This window comes from Balaenoptera physalus, assembly GCF_965194825.1.
Source record: "Balaenoptera physalus genome assembly, chromosome: 15".
Lineage (NCBI taxonomy): Eukaryota > Metazoa > Chordata > Mammalia > Artiodactyla > Balaenopteridae > Balaenoptera > Balaenoptera physalus.
Window position 1 is genome coordinate 5,831,595 of NC_138894.1, and position 22,361 is coordinate 5,853,955.

Genomic DNA, 22,361 nt, shown 5'->3' on the forward strand with positions numbered 1-22,361 from the left:
ACTGCAGAGCAGGATAAAGAAAAAAGAATGAAAAGAACTGAGGACCGTCTCAGAGACCTCTGGGACAACATTAAACACACCGACATTCGAATTATAGGGGTCCCAGAAGAAGAAGAGAAAAAGAAAGGGACTGAGAAAATATTTGAAGAGATTATAGTTGAAAACTTCCCTAATATGGGAAAGGAAATAGTTAATCAAGTCCTGGAAGCACAGAGAGTCCCATACAGCATAAATCCAAGGAGAAACACGCCAAGACACATATTAATCAAACTGTCAAAAATTAAATATAAAGAAAACATATTAAAAGCAGCAAGGGAAAAACAACAAATAACACACAAGGGAATCCCCATAAGGTTAACAGCTGATCTTTCAGCAGAAACTCTGCAAGCCAGAAGGGAGTGGCAGGATATACTTAAAGTGATAAAGGAGAAAAACCTACAACCAAGATTAATCTACCAAGCAAGGATCTCATTCAGATTTGATGGAGAAATTAAAATCTTTACAGACAAGCAAAAGCTGAGAGAGTTCAGCACCACCAAACCAGCTTTACAACAAATGCTAAAGGAACTTCTCTAGGCAAGAAACACAAGAGAAGGAAAACACCTACAATAACAAACCCAAAACATTTAAGAAAATGGGAATAGGAACATACATATCAATAATTACCTTAAATGTAAGTGGATTAAATGCTTCCACCAAAAGACACAGACTGGCTGAATGGATACAAAAAGAAGACCCATGTATATGCTGTCTACAAGAGACCCACTTCAGACCTAGAGACACATACAGACTGAAAATGAGGGGATGGAAAAAGATATTCCATGCAAATGGAAATCAAAAGAAAGCTGGAGTAGCAATTCTCATATCAGACAAAACAGACTTTAAAATAAAGACTATTACAAGAGACAAAGAAGAACACTATATAATGATCAAGGGATCGATCCAAGAGGAAGGTATAACAATTGTAAATATTTATGCACCCAACATAGGAGCACCTCAATACATAAAGCAAATACTAACAGCCATAAAAGGGGAAATCGACAGCAACACAATCATAGTAGGGGACTTTAACACCCCACTTTCACCAATGGACAGATCATCCAAAATGAAAATAAATAAGGAAACACAAGCTTTAAATGATACATTAAACAAGATGGACTTAATTGATATTTATAGGACATTCCACCTAAAAACAATGGAATACACATTTTTCTCAAGTGCTCATGGAACATTCTCCAGGATAGACCATATCTTGGGTCACAAATCAAGCCTTGGTAAATTTAAGAAAATTGAAATTGTATCAAGCATCTTTTCTGACCACAACGCTATGAGACTAGATATCAATAACAGGAAAAGATCTGCAAGAAATACAAACACATGGAGGCTACACAATACACTACTTAATAACGAAGTGATCACTGAAGAAATCAAAGGGGAAATCAAAAAATACCTAGAAACAAATGACAATGGAGACACGACGACCCAAAACCTATGCGACGCAGCAAAAGCAGTGCTAAGAGGGAAGTTTATAGCAATACAAGCCTACATCAAGAAACAGGAAACATCTCTAATAAACAACCTAACCTTGCACCTGAAGCAATTAGAGAAAGAAGACCAAAAAAAACCCAAAGCTAGCAGAAGGAAAGAAATCATAAAGATCAGATCAGAAATAAATGAAAAAGAAATGAAGGAAACAATAGCAAAAATCAATGAAACTAAAAGCTGGTTCTTCGAGAAGATAAACAAAATTGATAAACCATTAGCCAGACTCATCAAGAGAAAAAGGGAGAAGACTCAAATCAATAGAATTAGAAATGAAAAAGAAGTAACCACTGACACTGCAGAAATACAAACGATCATGAGAGATTACTACAAGCAACTCTATGCCAATAAAATGGACAACCTGGAAGAAATGGACAGATTCTTAGAAATGCACAACCTGCCGAGACTGAACCAGGAAGAAATAGAAAATATGAACAGACCAATCACAAGCACTGAAATTGAAACTGTGATTAAAAATCTTCCAACAAACAAAAGCCCAGAACCAGATGGCTTCACAGGCGAATTCTATCAAACATTTAGAGAAGAGCTAACACCTATCCTTCTCAAACTCTTCCAAAATATTGCAGAGGGAGGAACACTCCCCAACTCATTGTATGAGGCCACCATCACCCTGATACCAAAACCAGACAAAGATGTCACAAAGAAAGAAAACTACAGGCCAATATCACTGATGAACATAGATGCAAAAATCCTCAACAAAATACTAGCAAACAGAATCCAACAGCACATTAAAAGGATTATACACCATGATCAAGTGGGGTTTATCCCAGGAATGCAAGGATTCTTCAATAAACGCAAATCAATCAACGTGATACATCATATTAACAAACTGAAGGAGAAAAACCATATGATCATCTCAATAGATGCAGAGAAAGCTTTCGACAAAATTCAACACCCATTTATGATAAAAGCCCTGCAGAAAGTAGGCATAGAGGGAACTTTCCTCAACATAATAAAGGACATATATGACAAACCCACAGCCAACATTGTCCTCAATGGTGAAAAACTGAAACCATTTCCACTAAGATCAAGAACAAGACAAGGTTGCCCACTCTCACCACTATTATTCAACATAGTTTTGGAAGTGTTAGCCACAGCAATCAGAGAAGACAAAGAAATAAAAGGAATCCAAATCGGAAAAGAAGAAGTAAAGCTGTCACTGTTTGCAGATGACATGATACTATACATAGAGAATCCTAAAGATGCTACCAGAAAACTACTAGAGCTAATCAATAAATCTGGTAAAGTAGCAGGATACAAAATTAATGCACAGAAATCTCTTGCATTCCTATACACTAATGATGAAAAATCTGCAAGTGAAATTAAGAAAACACTCCCGTTTACCATTGCAACAAAAAGAATAAAATACCTAGGAATCAACCTACCTAAGGAGACAAAAGACCTTTATGCAGAAAATTATAGGACACTGATGAAAGAAATTAAAGATGATACAAATAGATGGAGAGATATACCATGTTCTTGGATTGGAAGAATCAACATTGTGAAAATGACTCTACTACCCAAAGCAATCTACAGATTCAATGCAATCCCTATCAAACTACCACTGGCATTTTTCACAGAACTAGAACAAAAAATTTCACAATTTGTATGGAGACACAAAAGACCCCGAATAGCCAAAGCAATCTTGAGAACGAAAAATGGAGCTGGAGGAATCAGGCTCCCTGACTTCAGACTATATTACAAAGCTACAGTAATCAAGACAGTTTGGTACTGGCACAAAAACAGAAATATAGATCAATGGAACAGGATAGAAAGCCCAGAGATAAACCCACGCACATATGGTCACCTTATCTTTGATAAAGGAGGCAAGCATATACAGTGGAGAAAAGACAGCCTCTTCAATAAGTGGTGCTGGGAAAATTGGACAGGTACATGTAAAAGTATGAAATTAGAACACTCCCTGACACCATACACAAAAATAAACTCAAAATGGATTAAAGACCTAAGTGTAAGGCCAGACACTATCAAACTCTTAGAGGAAAACATAGGCAGAACACTCTATGATATAAATCACAGCAAGATCCTTTTTGACCCAGCCCCTAGAGAAGTGGAAATAAAAACACAAATAAACAAATGGGACCTAATGAAACTTAAAAGCTTTTGCACAGCAAAGGAAACCATAAAGAAGACCAAAAGACAACCCTCAGAATGGGAGAAAATATTTGCAAATGAAGCAACTGACAAAGGATTAATCTCCAAGATTTACAAGCAGCTCATGCAGCTCAATAACAAAAAAACAAACAACCCAATCCAAAAATGGGCAGAAGACCTAAATAGACATTTCTCCAAAGAAGATATACAGATGGCCAACAGACACATGAAAGAATGCTCAACATCATTAATCATTAGAGAAATGCAAATCAAAACTACAGTGAGATATCATCTCACACCAGTCAGAATGGCCATCATCCAAAAATCTAGAAACAATAAATGCTGGAGAGGGTGTGGAGGAAAGGGAACACTCTTGCACTGTTGGTGGGAATGTAAATTGATACAGCCACTATGGAGAACAGTATGGAGGTTCCTTAAAAAACTACAAATAGAACTACCATACGACCTAGCAATCCCACTTCCGGGCATATACCCTGAGAAAACCATAGTTCAAAAAGAGTCATGTACCAAAATGTTCATTGCAGCTCTATTTACAATAGCCAGGACATGGAAGCAACCTAAGTGTCCATCATCGGATGAATGGATAAAGAAGATGTGGCACATATATACAATGGAATATTACTCAGCCATAAAAAGAAATGAAATGGAGGTATTTGTAATGAGGTGGATGGAGTTAGAGTCTGTCATACAGAGTGAAGTAAGTCAGAAAGAGAAAAACAAATACAGTATGCTAACACATATATATGGAATCTAAGGGGGAAAAAAAAGGCCATGAAGAACCTAGTGGCAAGACGGGAATAAAGACACAGACCTACTAGAGAATGGACTTGAGGATATGGGGAGGGGGAGGGGTGAGATGTGACAGGGTGAGAGAGTGTCATGGACATATATACACTACCAAATGTAAAATAGATAGCTAGTGGGAAGCAGCCGCATAGCACAGGGAGATCAGCTCTGTGCTCTGTGACCACCTAGAGGGGTGGTATGGGGAGGGTGGGAGGGAGGGAGATGCAAGAGGGAAGAGATATGGGAACATATGTATATGTATAACTGATTCACTTTGTTATAAAGCAGAAACTAACACACCATTGTAAAGCAATTATACTTCAATAAAGATGTTTAAAAAAAATAATAATAATGGTGGGGAACTTCAATACCCTTCTTTCAATAATGGATAGAAGATCCAGACAGAAAATCACTAAGGAAATAGAAGACTTTAACAACCCAGTAAACCTACTAGACCTACAGACACTCCACACAACAGCAGCCAAATACACATTTTTCTTAAGTGCACATGGAACTTTCTCCAGGATAGACCATAATGTTAAGCTTTAAAATAAGCCTCAATAAATTTTAAAAATTGAAATCATATGAAGTATCTTCTTTGACTACAATGGAACTAGTTAGAAATCAATAACATAAAGAAAATTGGAAAATTCACAAATATGACAATTAAACAGCACATTTTAAATCAACCAACGGGTCAAAAAGGTAATCACAAAGAAAATTAGAAAATATTTTGAGATGAATGAAAATTAATAGGATGCAGCAATAGCAGTGTTCTGAGAGAAATAGCTATAAAGGCCTACATTAAAAAAGAAGAAAAATTCAAATCAGTAACCTAACCTATTTCTATTACAATTAGAAATACAAAAGCAGACCTAACCCAAAGCTAGTGGAAGGAAGGAAATAATAAAGATTACAGTAGATATAAATGAAATGGAGATTAGAAATACAATATAGAGAACCAATAAAACCAAAAGTTGGGTTTTTTTTTTGTTTTTTTTTTTATGAGAATTTAAAGAGTTATTATTGACAAGGTCCTTGGAACGGTCCCTGGTATGTGGTAAGCATATATAAGTATTTGTTACAGACATGAATAATATCTGAAGAGACAGCTAAGCAGTCTTAAGCTTAATAAAGGGACAGTAATGCCCTTTATTGTGAATGGAAATCAACTTCACAATCTCATGGTTGTCTTTCTACTTGCTGGAGAGTTAAACTGCCAGCTGCATGAATGACTGCTCTAAACCTATCACTTCCAGTTTTGATGCACAAATTATCTTTCCCCCTGCCTAAAATTCTACCGCTCACCATTTAAAAAAATTCTCAGTGGTCACCATGAACTTCTAACCAGTACCAATGGTCTTTTTCTCTCTCCGCATCTTTCTAGTTATCTTTTTAATCATATACGGCTAATGACCCGGTTCTGGCACTATTCTTCATCAACACAAAAGTTGGTTTTTTAAAAGATTTACAAATGTTGAAAAGTCTTTAGCTAGATTGACTAAGAAAAAATAGAGAAGATGCAAATAACTAAAATCAGAAGTTAAAAAGGTGACATTACTGCTAATCTTAGAGAAATAAAAAAAATTATAAGAGAAAACTAAGAACGATTGTACACCAAAAATAGATAACCTAGACAAAATGGAAAAATTTGTAGAAACTGCCAAAACTGACTCAAGAAGAAGTAGAAAATATAAACAGACTTATAAAAGTAAAGAAATTGAATCAGTAATCACAAACCTCCAAATAAAGAAAAGTCTAGTACCAGATGGCTTTACTGGTGACATCTACCAAATATTTAAATAAGGATTATCACAAATCCTTCTCAAAATCTTCCAAAAAATATGAGGGGTGTGGGGAATATTTCCTAATTCACTTTAAAAGGCCAGCAAAGACACCACAAGAAAAGAAAAATAATCAACATTTCTTATTAACATAGATGCAAATTTCCTCAATAAAACACTAGTAAATGGAATGCAACATGTAAAAAGGATTACAACCATGGCCAAATGGTACTTATCCCCGTAATGCAAGGGTTGTTTAACATAAGAAAGTCAATTGATGTCATATACCACAGTAATATAACAAAGAAAAAACACAGATGATTATCTAAATTGATGTGGAAAAAGCACCTGACAAAATTCAACACATTTTCATGATTAAAAAAAAAAAACAACTCAGAAAATTAGGAATAGAGGAAAACTTACTCTATATGATAAAGGACATTTTTTTAAAGCCCACAGAGAACATCATACTCAACAGTAAAAGATTGAAAGTTCCCCTGTAACATCAGGGACAAGGCAAGGATGCCCACTTTCACACCGTTGATAGTCAACATTTTACTGAAAGTTCTACCCGGAGAAATTAGACAAGAAAAAGAAGTAAAAGGCACTGAAAATTGGAAAAATAATTTTATTTCTATTTTTAGATGACATGATTCTATATATTGAAAATCCCAAAGAATTTTTACAAAACTAACTAGAGCTAATAAATTCAGCAAAATTACGGTTTATAAAATCAAACAAAAACAAAAACAAAATACTCCATTTTGTTTGTATACACTTGCAATCAACAATCCAAAAAAAGAAATTGTAAAAAAATAAAATTCAATTTACATTAGTATCCAAAAGAATAAAATGGTCCAGGATAAATTTAACCAAGGAAGTAAAAATCTTGTATACAGAGAACTAAAAAAAACAAAAAAGTTGCTGAAAGAAATTAAGAAAGATTTAAATAAGTGGAAAGCATCCTGCATTCATGGATTGGAAAAATTAGTAGTTAAGATGATAATACTACCCAAAGAGATCTACAGATTAAATGCAATCCTTATCAAAATTTCAATGGCCATAGATTATTAGATATGACACCAAAACCATCCATGACAAAAAAAAAAAAAAGAATTGGACTTCATAAAAAATAAAAATTAAAAAAACAAGGCTAGGTCTGGCAGACAAGATGGTGTTTCAGCCAGAAATAGGAGACTGACAGAGTGCTGTTGTTTTTGTTGTTGAGATACCTCTAAAGAGCTACATGTGTAATGGAGGCTAAAGGAGGGTAGAGGACAGACATTCTAGTTTGAGAAAAATTTCAAAGCGTCAAAACTTTGTAAGAGGGATGGGTTAGTGTTATAGACTGAGGGGGTATAGGAATTCTCAGTGTGCATATGCATTCTGCAAACTTGAGGTTTGAAATGAATTCTTCATAGCTGTGGTAGGCAGAATAATGCTTCCCCAATTAAGAAAAATGTCCATGCCCTAACTGTGGGAACCTGTGAGTAAATTACCCTATATGGCAAAAGGGACTTTGTAGATATGATTAGGGTTAAGGACTTTGAGATGTGGAGATTATCCTGGATTATCCAAGATAATCTAATGACATGATGCCTTAGAAGAGAGAGACCAGCATAAGAAGAATTCATGCCGCCATTGCTGACTTTGAAGATGGAGGGAGGAGCCATGCGCCGAGGAACGTAGGCGATTTCTAGAAGCTTCAGAGAGCACAGAATGGATTCTCCCCTAAATCCTCCAGAAAGGCATGCAGTGGTCCCCACACCTTGATTTTAGCCTTGCGAGACCCATGTGAACAGAGCTGTAAGATCACAAATCTGTACTGTATTAAATCGGTGGCAATTTGCTGTGGCAGCGATAAAAACAAACACAGTAGTTTTGGGTTACTAACATACATAGATACACATCTATATTGAAATTGTGTGTGCCTGTGTGTGTTTAGGTATGACTAGAAATGCTAATTGCCTGGTCACTCATACAGTAAATAGGGAGCAAGTCATTGGTGACTAGCACAGAAAGGGAATCGCCCCTCCTGCTCAATCTATCCTATGCATTATCTCATTTAATACTCCTGAAAACATGCAAGGAAGTTGCATTATTCCAATTTTAGTAATGAAGAAATAAAGAGATGTTATTTGCCCAGTGTTACAATCTAGTAAATAACAGATTTTTCTGTTTCCAAATTCTTTCTGATTCTTCTCTACCAGAACTGCCCTCTGAGGAAGGTCAGGGGGAGGTAACGGTGGCTAAATCTGATGTGATTGTGCCTTGTACTCGGCATATACTCACAGCAAGCATGGAATCATCATAAACTGAGGGACAGAGTTTCTCTAGTGCTTTAGATATGCCCTCTTTTTCCATCCTCCAAACCACCAACTTCACAAATCCTCAGCACAATGCTAAGCTCTCAAAACAAGTAACTAAGGGAAAAACCACGGATGGCTTCTTTCTTCAAGAGGCTCACAAGTATTTGGAGAGACAAGAGAGAAAGAAACTTGAAGAATGTAATTAAGCACTAAATTATACAGAGCTAGAGGTTCCTAGAAGGCAGAACCAGTGGGATCTGGGGATATCAGGGTTGTCCACACAAACAGGGAAGGATTTGGCCAGACTCAACAGTGGAGCTGAAACTCCAGATGCCTCAGCCCATCCTGCACCATGTCTGAGGGCCAGATGGACACCAGACTCTTGCTGGGTGCCAGGAGACATCACTTTGCCCTCAAGCCTCTCACAACTGTGGTACGAGGTTGAGACCAACTTTGTGTTGGGATGTGATATGTGCACATCAAAGAATTTAGATAAAAATTGGGGAGGAGAGAGTAGGATTAATCCTGATGGTGTAGGGTAGGTTCAGCAGACTCAATATCATGCCACAATTTGTTGTTTAATTTATTTATTTAGTTTTGGCTGCGTTGGGTCTTTGTTTCTGCACACAGGTTTCTCTACTTGCGACGAGTGGGGGCTGCTTTTAGTTGCGGTGCGTGGCCTTCTCATTGCGGTGGCTTCTCTTGTTGTGGAGCGCGGGCTCTAGGCACGCGGGCTTCAGTAGTTGTGGCGCACGGGCTTAGTTGCTCCGCGGCATGTGGGATCTTCCCGGATCAGGGTTCGAACCTGTGTCCCCTGCATTGGCAGGCAGATTCTTAACCACTGCACCACCAGGGAAGCTCCTGTTGTTTGTTTTTTAATAGGTTTGTGTCTGCAGTAATTCAAACTTAGGTAGTTTCATGTGTTGTTCGAAAGACACCGTCTTGCCAATTTGTATGTAAGTTGAACCCCAGAGGTGGGCACCCCTGGAGTTCCAATGACTGGGAAGTGCCGAGTATTGGTAGAAATGAAGGGAACTGGCTAGCGTTTATGCCATTTGAGTTTCACTATAGTATACGGAGGATCATTCTTTGATGAAATGAAATACATTTTGAATGTATTCATTTATAAACTCCTTTGTACAAAAATTCAGACACACACACACTGCATTTTACTCACCTAACTTGTACTGGGTGTATTCTGCGTTCTGATCTGAGAGTAGTTAATTTACAGTGAAATGCGTTTCAGAAAATAGGTCTCTTCGTGCCTTGTGGCCCTTGTAGACTTTGATGACTATCTCTTGACTGATGCATACACTACCTTATTTTTCCCAGGGGAACTTGACTTTGTTTCTCTGGCTGTTAACTCTTTTTTTTACACAGCATAGACATCTATATCTCTGCCCTCTTTCCCTTGGAAGAGTTTCACCAAAATACAGCTCTAGCTCATCCTTGTTTCTCTTTCTTTTTTTTTTTTACCCTGCAAAAAACCTGTTGCCCAGGACGCTTTGCCTGCCCTCCTGAGCAGCCTTCCCCCCTCACTCTGAGAGCCACCAGACCCAGACTCCAGCACTTCCATCAAGATGGAAGGTGCCCGTGCTGTGGGGTATTCCACATGGGCAGCTAGCCTACTTAAGCCCTTTATCTGGAAAGCCTAATTTGCAGAAGAATTCTCAGATCAGTCACCACTTAAACAGTTTATAGGCAGCCAGAGCCAGGAGGGGTTAAGAACAATCTTTGAAGTGGGCTTGGATACAGAAAAGGATTTAAAAAAAAAAAAAAACACTGAAATATTTTGAAGGTGTTTAAGTTTGCTTATTACATGTCTTTTTCTTCAAGGTAACTGCTTGATATATGGTTGAAATTCTGAAATGATGCCAATTGAAATGTAAAATAATCAGAACTTCCTGCCCCATTCTTATTTGAATAAACCTTATTACACACTGCTTTTACCCGTGACTGGGTTATTGCAGCATGGAGTCGATATCATTCACATGATTTAGATTAAATTACACCAGCACGGGTCTCTTTCCTTTCTTTTCTCTCTCCTGAATATAAACTCACTATGATTTTCCTTTGGCTGGCATTTGCTCCTTTGACTTTCCCCCATATTCATGAGATCGTGTATGCTCCAAACACATAACATTATCAACTTTAAGGGCTGCAACTGATTGAATATTTTGACACATATACCTCTCTAATTCCTGAAGCCATATGGACGTGCAGGATGCCATATGGAATAAAGTACTCTGCCTCATGAAATGATCCAAAAGCATTTTTTTTTTATTAGCGGTTATTTCCTTGAACTGAAAACTGATTAGATTTTGAATATTCCATCACTGGCAATAGTAATCTAGCCAACTATATATTCTTAGCAGCATCTTTAGTGATGGAAGTATATTGCTGAAGCAGAAGTCCTTGATGGGGGTCAACCGCATTTAAAAAAATATCAGGGAACAGGCTACTTCTATATTCTTTGCATGTCCCTTAGGACTCCCTGCAGAAAACAACAGAAAAGCCTCAATTAGCTGTCTTAACAATGTGGAAAATGGAATCTTTTTGTATAAGGAGAAGTCACTGGCATCACAGTGAAAGGGTTGGTTGGTCAGAGGTTCAGTGATGTCACCAGGAACCGGCGCTCTTTCCGTCTTTGCACTGGATCCCCCTGGCATTTCAGCTCCACTCTCCAGCTGGCGGCCCTGATGGTTGTGAAATGGTTATATCAACCTGGACATGATAACCGCACACAACAGTGTCCAGTGCAAGCAGATAAAAAAATCTCTTCCTGACGATCACTTTTATAAGAAGAAATCCTTTCTCAGGAATAATTCAGCAGATACTCCCTCACGACTCTTCTGAGTTGTCACGTGCTGGCTTCAGAACCAAGCGTATGTAAGGAAAATGAGATTTCTGTGACTGGCCTAGTGAAGCTTGTGGCTGTAGGAAAAAGACAGAGACCCTGAATCAAAGCAGTGTGCTCTGAGAAAGGAAGACAGAGGCAGGGGCCACATGGAGAGCCTTGCTATACTCTTATATTTCTTTATATTAAGAAAATTAACATGGTCAGACCATCTCCACAAAAACCTGCTGGGTAAATTCTTTAACATGGAGTAAATAAATGGAATTACCCCCAAAGACCATTAGAAAAATAGTTAATTGAAATCTGAGACAGTTCAGCCATGGGTATTCATCGAAATTGACTTTTCCAGGGCTACAATATCTATTTCTTAGAGAATATTTTACTGAAAATAAAGGATATGTAGAATTGGTTTTCTTCTTCTTTGCCAAATGGCTGTATGGGTGTTTTCAAATCACTAATCTCTAATCTGCAATTCTTTTTCTATTTATAGAATGTGGTGCTTTTTGAATATCTTCTATGAGGTACGAAAGATGGTAAAGTGAGATGAAGGGCATCCATCTGGCACTCAGAACTGGGGCTTCTTTTGGCAGGTCAGGCCCCAGACCTTCCACGTGGCTTGAGACAATAAACCCCTTGTCCACTTGAATACTGAGTCCACACGGTGGCTGCTAGAACAGAATTCTGAACTCTTTTTTTTTTTTTTTTTTAACATTTGCAGAAAATTTGAACTGGCCTATCTCACCGAGGAGCAATGATGGGCCTGAAGTTTGGAATCCCTAATCTATACAAGCTCATTCTCTGACTCACGGTGTGAACTACAGCGGCTTACACAAAGAGGGACTCAGAGACCATATCCTCAAGGCAGGGGTGGGTGAAAATGGTACTCGGTGATTTCTGAACTCAAATTCAGCTCTATGGTTCTGTGATTCTCATTTGAGTGAAAATAAAATGTCCCAAAATGTCAAATGGAAGCAAAACATGGTGCCCAGCCAAAGCTCAAAGCCACAGGTAATCACTGAGTAATGCTTTGACTATAGCTTCTGTGCAAATATGGGCATAGAAGTCAAAGTTTCTGTAAACTACACTTCACAATTAATAGATTCTAACCCAGAATGGATTTCTCAGACTCTACTTACCTCAAATGTTAAAAAAATTATTTTGTTTGTTTGTTATATACAAAATATGACTTTATTTTTGGCTACAAAGTATTCTCTAGTAAGAAATCTAGGTTTTAGAGGTGAATGTACAAAAAAATTGGACGTCACTAAAGTTTAGCTTTCCTTGTCTAAGACTAAATTACACTTCTACCCCTAAAATCTAAGGTAACAAAGAATATTTTGTGTCAATAGTATGTAGGAGAAAATAAGTTGTAATGTTTACAACTTGTTTATATGTCATCTACTCTCATTTTTTTTGTTCACGATTCATTTTCGTTCATCTTCATATTATGTATTGAAATTCTTTTATCCCATTAACACCCTTTCTTTCAGAAATCTGTAAATGAACATAATTAAGAAACATTTTTTTAAGCGCTAGCTTCTGAAATATTCATTATTAACCTGCTGGCTACACTTGTCCCTTTTTATATTTATATAATTAATTAAGTATCTCATTCTGATATATACATTTTCAAATAATTCATTAATACGATTCAGGTTTTGACTTGTCTACTTCTTCTTTCTGCATTTAAAGGAAATGTTTTTTGTTCAGCATTTCTCTCACCTTTTAATTTTCTAGTAGAGTTGAAACACTTGAAGACAGTGAAAGTTGAACCATTTTTCTATTTTGCTGAGAAAAGAACATGACAATATATTTAAAGAACTTGAGGAAAGGAGTAGCACTAAATATAAATGGTGGAAACATAGAAGATGCATGGCCCAGATATTAATTCTGGGGAATTCATGGGGTCAGGTTAGTGCCAGATCCAAATAATCTAAGACTGCTGCTTTTAAATAGTATTTGAGTTCTAATTTTGGTTGATGAGTCCCATCCTGCAGTTTTTCACAGATGATTTAATATAAATAATCCTTGTACAGTTTCCAAGTTCTAATTTTCTATATTAGAAAAAAATTGGGCCCGGGCTAGTAATGAAGCCATGTCTGGCTCAGAGGATGAGCCAGCATCATTCAGTGAGCTGAGAAAATTTAGCATCAGGATACTCAGCACCTATAAACCATCTTACATTGTCTAGAGTCACCAAGGAAGAACCCCGATGATATTACAATTGTTTTTAGCGACAAATTAGTGGCTTTCGGTACTTTCATCCAACTGAAAATAATGTTAACACAGGAAAAAAGGAAGTAGAGAACTTGGCACCACTTAAAGTGTTTCCAGACCTTGAGTCTTCTTTAAATGACTAAATTACTCTGGAAGATTCATTTCATGCTTGTTTACTCTGCGAAAGCCCTTCACTGGATGGCTAAGAAAAATTAAAATCGGGAATGGTCATGGTGCTGCTAAAAGCCACAGCTGATTTTCCTGAATAGGAATTTCCATCTATACAAAAGTCAGTGAAGTTTTACAAAGATTTGCTGATTCTAGCAAATTATGCTGCCAGATTGGGCCTGAGAATAGTTGTCAGAGAACAATCTGAAGGTACCCATGGAAGTCAGCTAGACGCCTTGTTCAAAACGTCAAAGAACTACATTGACACTACACTACATTCAGCCTTGATATTGTGTATCTATTGTGCCTCAAAAATAATACTTACAATTTTTAAAAATTGTATATGTCTAAAAATGCTTGGACGGAATTTACACTCTCCTCCCTTATTCCAGCCATTTATTTAACAAATAAGTCACACCCTGAACGCATACCCTGTGCCAGACACTAACGTCCCAGTTGGGGAAGACAAATGAGCAAAAAATAAAGCAATGACGTCAGATATTATGTTTGCTTATTTGTTTTTCTCGTGTGGGTGTATCAGCCCCAATTGTGTGGCTGGCCTTTGGACAAGGTGACAGAAGAGATGACATTTAAGCTCAATCTTGAATGACAAAAATGAATAAGCCAGTGGTATATCTAGACAAAGGGTTTTCCAAGAGAGGAAACGGCTGGTACAAAGTCCCAAAGACTGAAAAAAAAAAAAGTTAGTGTGTTCAAAGGCAGTAAGAAAACCGTGTGGAGTGAAGCTTGTACTTGGGTGAGGGTCAGGGAGGGAAATAGTGTAGGAGATAAAGGAAAAGAATGAGTCAGAATCCAGGTCAGTAGAACCTGTAAGCTTTGCAGAAGACTTGGCTATAATTCTAAGTGTGATGGTGAGCTGCAGGAAGTGGCAGGTATGAGAATGGGTCATGAATTTTAAAATCCTTCTGCCTTTACAGGGAAAATGAATTACAGAGGAATCAAAAAAGGGGGTCAATTACAAGGCTATTGCCTATTACTCAGGCAAGAAATAATGGTGTCTAGGAGGCAGGAGGTAGAAATAGATTGACAAGATATAGATTCAGGGTATATCCTGAAGATACTTTAGAAAGGACTGCTGAGGAGTTGGATATGGAGAAATGTGGGGAGGGGAGGGTCATGCCTGATGGGGGGGCTTTGGCTGGAGAACTTGCTTGTGAGGTGGTGCAGGTAACTGCCCTGGGGGACACTGAGCTGTAGGAGGGTGTGGGGAGTGAGGACTCAGGATCTCTCCCTTGTATATACCAAGTCTGACGTGTAAATTAGGCATCAGAATAGATACTTAATAGTTGATATTCTGGAGACCTAAAGAATTTAGGTGTGGAATTTTAAGTTTGGAAGTTATCGATATTTAGAGAGAATGTACACTCATGGAACTGCTTGAAGGTACCTAGAACACCAAGTGTAAGTTCTCAACACATTGGTATCCATTGGGGAGGAAGAAAGCAGGAACAGAGGCTAATACAGACTGGCCTGGGTGGGATCTAGGGGGTAATTAGCCCTAGATCTATGCATTAAAAGCAAATGCACACTTTTCAAATTTTAGGACATATTGACTGTTACAGAACTCACATCCAAAATAATGCCATCTAAATAGTTTTAGTGCATGTGTGTAGGGGTGCGTGTATGTGTGTGTGTGTGTCCCATAAAACAAAGTCCACACTTCAATATAATGAAATGTCTTAATGAGAACAGGAACCATGTCTATTTTACTTATTATTTTATCCTGGTATTTAGCAGAGTAAATGGTATATACTAGGTACTCCATGTGAATGAATGAATGAATGAATGAAACCAGAAAATCTTGCTTTGTTGACAAAATCATCTTGGAACATTTATGTATCTTGTATGCAATTCTGAGCTTCCAAAAGCTTAGTGTCAAAGACCCTTCTCTTACTCAACAACCCTCCGTGTGCTGAGTGTTTCTGTCATCTATGACGGCCTCTCTGAAGGGCCATGCAGCCTTGCAGCCTTCTCCCACAGCTGGGAGACTGACTCTGTACTGAAGACATGTCAGGGACACTCTCCATATCCACCATAGAACCTCTTCCCTCTAGGTCACTAATAGTTTCACTTCCTCTCTTCGAAAGGAAATTACTAGGTAAGATTTTCCAATTTGGTGCATTATTAATATTTCCCACCAGCATATAAACCTATCTACCACATATTTACCACAATTCCGGTCTTTAAAAGAGAAAACAAAACCTCTCCCTTGAATCCGGACTCCCTGCAGTACACAGGGTAGGTGACTGGATGAGTGGAAGCACCCTGTCCAAGGATCCACCTGGGAAAACTCCTTTCTCCCCCCTCAGCTCACCTTGGGCACCATCTGGGACTCACGCTGACTGGTACTCAGGTGGCCGGCAAGAGTCCTGCCGTACCAGTTTGTTAAAATACAGAACTGAATCACTTTCATCCAGATGTAAAGAACCACTGCCCTGAGCCTCCCAAAATAGCCATCCCCGGGCCTTCATATCTCCCCAAGATACAGCAACTAAAGTGTTAAAATCTGCAGCTCTGTGGTCAGTGTTCAGCCAGGTTGATCTGACTGGAAAATGCACCTTTTGGGGATACACCCCTGGACGTCTGACATTCAAACTGGGTGAGAGTGTGAGAGGTAGTTTATATTTGAAATATTACCTAAGCTCAAATTCTTTTTTATTTGTTTAAGTAAGATAAATAGACAGGAATTAATGATCGTGTTCTCTCCCTGAAGCCCACTTTAAGAGCTCTGGACTTAACAGTATCTAAGGTTTCTTTGAGATTACAAAAAAGAAATCTTCTGGGATCTTATAATCCACAAAGGAAACTCTTCAAATTCAAAATTACATTTATAGTGTTTCATATATAAAATTCCATTTTACAGACAATTTTTTAGAAATATAGCTGTTCTAAGTATATCCACTGATACTCTTGTGTGCACAAATTTTGTTCATATCAACAGATATAAGGGAACTAAAACATGATGTATAAATTCAAATTCAGTATTCATTGCTTAGCCTTGTCAACTTGGTAACAGGACACTCAAGGTCACATGATTAAGGGTAATTCTGAATATGTGAATTCTTCAGCTGTTGATCATATTTACACATGTGGACTTTCTATTTGGCTGCATACTCTGTGGGCAATTTTTCTACTTCTGTTGAATTAACTTAATAATGTCACTGCTTGAAATAGCCTAGGATGTAGAAAAATGTCAATGATTTTCAAAAATGTCACCTTTACAATGTAGAGAACGGTATTTTGTTTTCTTTAAAAAAAAGTAACAAAAATAAAGCATTTGTATTAAAATATTCTCTGTGAAGGCACCTAGGAATCTGTGTGTTACACACGGGTAGAAACTAATCGATCTTCAAGTGGGCTTGTTGGCCTTACCCAAATGAGCAGGAATAGGTTGGACCATCAAAACTTTGGGGTGGTTGTTTTTGACTTGAGTATGGCAGCATGAATAAAACCCTCCCAGAAGGAACTCATTATATTTAGAACTTTCTCTTTTCAGGTATGGGACAAAAACTGGAGTTTATTGAAGGCCATCAAATCTTCCGGTTTCTAAAGGGACTGAGAAGATAAGCTAATTTTGAACTCAAAACAGAGACCATTTTGGTGCATCCCACTGAATTCTGTTGTTATGAGAGAGGATTGGTAAAGAGCATACATGTTTCTTTCTGTGCAAACACATTTGAGATTCAGAAAAGTAAAAGCCCCAGATCAAATACAAACCCCTATCAAACTAGCCCTAAAAGCACTAAGGACATCAAAAGCAATGTCTGGCCCGCACATCAAAACAAAACAAAAATCAAATAAAATCCTCCATACCTAGTGAGGGTCTGTTTTAATGAAAGAAATCATATACACCGCTGTGAATTACACAAATTCTGGGGTAAATGCATTGAAAATTTGCATTTTAACTGCCATTTTGATATCCATAAGCTAATGGAGAAGAAGAAAGAATGGAGCGGTACCATGCACACATCTGCAAAAGGGAAGCTGGAGAAAAAAAGTCAAAACCACAGAATAAAAAAAAAAACAAAAAACAAAAAACACAGGATAACAGAGAATGTATTTTCCAGGTAATTTTTTGCAGTATTACACTTGGTCCTTCCAACTATCTCAAGTATCAGGTATTACTATGGGCCCCATTTTTTTAAGGTTTATAGAAACTAAATATATTGTCAGGGGTCAAACTGGCATGGACCAGGGACTAAAATCCAGAGTCATCAATGCAGAGTTTATGCGTTGAATCAGGATTCCACAAAGAAAGAAAGATGTTCCTGTGAGCACCTGTGCTGGCACTTTACATAGTGTCTCTTGTTTAATCTCCACGTTAATTTTTCTCCACGTGGTTGGAAGTTAAGTATATGTTGAAAGAATAAATGTAGTCATGAAAAGTGACTGCATCTTATTCCTGGGCCAGTGCTGGGAGGACAGAAGGAAACAGCAACAGAAGGCAGAAACCAGAGATCAGACCCAGGGTTACTGGGATAAATGTAACATCACCACACACAGCCCTGGAGAACCTCAATTCTACCATATATGGGACACATGTTAGAACATTTTTAAAGGACAGGATTACCCCAGCAGGCATGAAGACTCGGGGAACATCCAGACATCTGGGTTTTAAAAAATGAGTTAAGAAAAGTTGAGGAACGTTTGACATAGGCCCTTCGGTCCCTCAAAGGTATTGTAATAACTGTGGTTCTGTTTTCTTTGACATATAAAGTATTTTCTACTAATAAGTTTAACTGGGATTAACTCAAGAAGTATTACCCTAGATTTAAGAATAACACACTTTTTAGTATAGCAGAGAAAATGTAGAAAAATTGTATCTCTTAGTGGCTTTACTGGGAAAGCAATTATAATATCATTGCATGAGTTAATTTTGGACTTTGGGGCGCCATCTGGCCTCATTTATGTACATCATGATCTCCTACTAATTGTATCAGTGAGGCTGCACTGGGTTGCAAGTAACAAGAAACCCAAGTAGAATAAGCTGAACATCCAGGAGCTTATTTCTCTCCAGGAGAAGAGGTCAGTGGAAGGAAGAGAAGGCACAGGTCTCTGGGCTTCATGATGCCATCGGGACCCAAAAGCAAAGGGGTGGCTGCATTTCCAGCATTCCACGCACGTCCAAGGTCAAAAGGAGGAGTGAAGAAGACAAGAGGATTTTGCCTCCAGCAACTTTGTCTTTTCATTCAGGAAAGAAACTTCCTCTCCTCCCACCCGTCTCCTGTCTCACCCTCCGCCCCCGACCCCCTAGTAGACTTCGCCTTTAGGTCTCATTGACTGCAGTGAGTATATATGGACATATGCTCCCTCTTTAACCAGTAGTCGGCCAGTGGGAGGGAGACTGGAGGAACTGATTGACATTCATCAGTGTTCATCTCTGGGCTGGGCTGGAAGGTCTGCTCACCCTGACTTCAAGTGTTCTCAACCAGATGCCTGGCAATGAAAAGTTCCACTGGCGGGGAAGCCTGGGGGTGGGATGGGGTAGATGGCTGCTGAGTAACCACTAAGCTTCTGCATACCAACGGCAGAAATTTTATTTCACAAGGTGTAGAGGCTTGATTGAAATTAGTGCGTTTCGTTATCCAAAGAGAATCCAACAAAAATTCATTTTAAAACCTCTATATTTACCTTTACAAATAAAACATAGACTGGGACCACACATATTGAAGGTAATTGAGAGAAAAATGTGATTTAGGACTTGTGATTCTATTTCCTTTAAAATTAAATGATGCATATTTCAGGCCAACACATTTTAATCTGCGGTTTGGAAATGCGCAAAGTGGCCCTTATACTAAGCAAATGGAATGATTAACATAACTACTATACATGCTGCTTTCTATTTCTAGTGAAACATCACTTTTCTTCCATGTTATCACTGCTGCACCATTATTTCAAAAGGCCATGAACTGTAACAACATATTTTTGAAAACAAAACCCTAGACGGCAATCCCAGTGTGTAAATGTACTCATTATATATAATGAAATGTTAAATTCCTAAAAGGCAACTATAATTAAATGGAGGAGGGAGAAACCACACTGTTAGATTGCATTTATTTGTTATATACTCAATAAGACACCATTATTTGTTTAATGTTTTAAAGATTTGATGAATGTTTTATTATCCTTATTATAAACAACAAAAATGGTAACATCAGAGGATAGATGTTAAGGAAGGGGGAGAATATTTCAAATAGGCTGAGTTTAAAAAAAGAAAAAAACCCTGCTATTTACAACTTAATCATTTAAATTCTGTGACATTAATAATTTATCAGACCCTGCAGCCTGGGGGGCAGTTCAATATGTGTAATTTATCTTGTGGAATCACTGCTGATGGTCAGTTAACCTAATATGTCCTGAGTGACTCAGCTTGTTAGAAGATAATTTAGTAACCATCCAGCAGTTGGCTCCCTTAGAAACTCCATCATCTGCCATCCTCCGCTTCAAGTGCCAAGACAGTCATGGGAAAAGAGGTGAGGGCTTAGATTAAGTACGATTGTACGCAGGTAGCTCTTACACAAATACTCAGTGGCAGTGCCAGATGTTCCCCGATAGCAGCGTACCAAGAAGGCACAGTTACAGAGCTCTGTTAGGGTAACATGTTTTTATTCTTAAACTATGCAAAAACATCTCATTCTCTCAAGACCAAAGCTGACTTGTTTTTATAATTTGAGAGCCCTCAGTTTCATAGAATTTCATGTGGTATTTATTGTGGGCATCAATCAGAAAGTGTCCCTTTCGATTTAGAATCTGCATGTATATCAGGACCAGAATTTTCTCATAATATCAAATTAAAAGGCAGGGGAGGGGTGGTCTCCAGGTTTCACCAGTAGCCTTTGAGGCATGACAGCTATCAGGGAGAGACTTAAGAAGGAGGAAAAAACCAAATCCAAAACCAAAATCAACAATTTAGAGTTTGGGATCCCTTAAAAAGAAAACAAATGAACAAACAAACAAACAAAATGCCCCTTTGTAAAATAATGAGTTTTCGACCTTGGTAATGAGTTAGCCATTAAGCAATTTTACTACTAAGGAAGCTGGTTACTTTCGTTCCATAGCACAAGAAATGTGAGGAAGCCATTATCTGAAAGGACATCTTTCCTAGACCAAGATAAGGATCTTGGTCTGCCTTAATCTGCCACCAGAAATCACAGCTCGTGATTATTGCTCACCCTTAGCTAAACGTCAGCTGCAAATAACAGATCATGACATCATGCAGCAGGTTATCTGGGCTGGGTTTGACCTAATAGTCTGAAGAAAGCACTAATCTTTCCCTTCACTCCTGAACGCCGTGGCTGGTCTGGGTCCCTTCTCTCTGGCATGTCTGCAGGATAAGAGGCAATGCATCCTTTTCACTCCAATCTTTCCCACACTGCTGTAGCAAAGGGGATTGTGCACCCTGATGGCTTGATTGGTTGGAAGCGTAAACTAACTGGGAAAATCCTGAATGGATTTTTCTTCCCCCCTTAATCCTTGAGCCAGCTCATTCACATGCACGTGTTTTTAATTTCAGAAAACTGCTACGTTTTGTTCTTAGAAGCGAGGGTGTCACAGAAACCATGAATAGTTACTAAGTCATGAAACTTGTCATTCTCTCAAATGCATCCATCGTTTCTCTTCCCACCATAGACCTGCCCTGCTTTTAAAGTAGAGACGCTGGTCTGCAGATTTGTCGAGGCTTAAGAAAAAATGTGGACTCACATTATGTCTCTCTTGATTCAATTGCTCATGATTTGGAACCTAGGCATATAGCAACATTTTTATCGTCACGGAAAAAAAAAGTTTTAAATGCATTGCAGTACTTATAACTGATATTTTGTTGATGATTTGGAAAATCTCTTTGGAATCATTCCATACGTTTCAAAGAAAACCTCATGCCAGAGGAGGAGAAGAACGAGAATCTAGGCATGAAGGAGTTATTGAGGAGAAAGGATATGGTGGAACAGGGGAGAAATGTGTGAAATACAAACAAAAAAGACCAGAAATGATTCAGTGAAGAATGAATTGAATTAAAGCCTCAGCAAGAGCCCACAGCCGGGCAGCCCTCCACGTGTAAGAATCTTGCCAGTGAACTTTGCAAGTCTCTAAAGTAAGAACGGAGATATAAATGCCCACCAGGAACCAGACACAAGGAAAACACTTTTTTTTTTTTAATCCAGAAAAAGAAAGAAATGATATATTTAACACACACCGACCGTCTAGATGGTGCCAGCTGCGTTCAAAAGCTCATCTCTCAAATCAAAACCATGCTTTGCTTGGACTCTGCAGATCAAACAAAGCTGTTGGAAGATAATTATGCTCTAATCCATCTGCGGTCTCCTTGTAGGTGTTTGGGAAAGCGAACTCAATATTCAACGGAGCAACTTCTCTAACACTTTGGGTCACTAGGATTGCCGGCTCGAGACCCCGATTTAAAAAGCATTGGGCAATGAGTGAAGGTGCTTGCTAGTCTCTGGATTTTCAGGACCTTTGAGTCTTTGCGTCATTCCTACCTTTTCCTCAAGGCTGAGATCAGAAAGTGAC

The 22,361-nt window shown here is 38.2% G+C and overlaps 1 protein-coding gene and 1 long non-coding RNA gene across 12 annotated transcripts in view; one reads left to right on the plus strand and one right to left on the minus strand.

Annotated features, from left to right (window-relative positions):
• Positions 1 to 22,361, minus strand: part of TMEM182 (transmembrane protein 182) — a 391,383-nt gene that overhangs the window by 118,773 nt on the left and 250,249 nt on the right. The window lies entirely within an intron of this gene.
• On the plus strand, positions 2,959 to 7,382 carry LOC309643604. The gene is made up of 2 exons (XR_014253896.1): positions 2,959 to 5,474; positions 5,949 to 7,382. It is a non-coding gene; the product is annotated as an uncharacterized lncRNA (long non-coding RNA).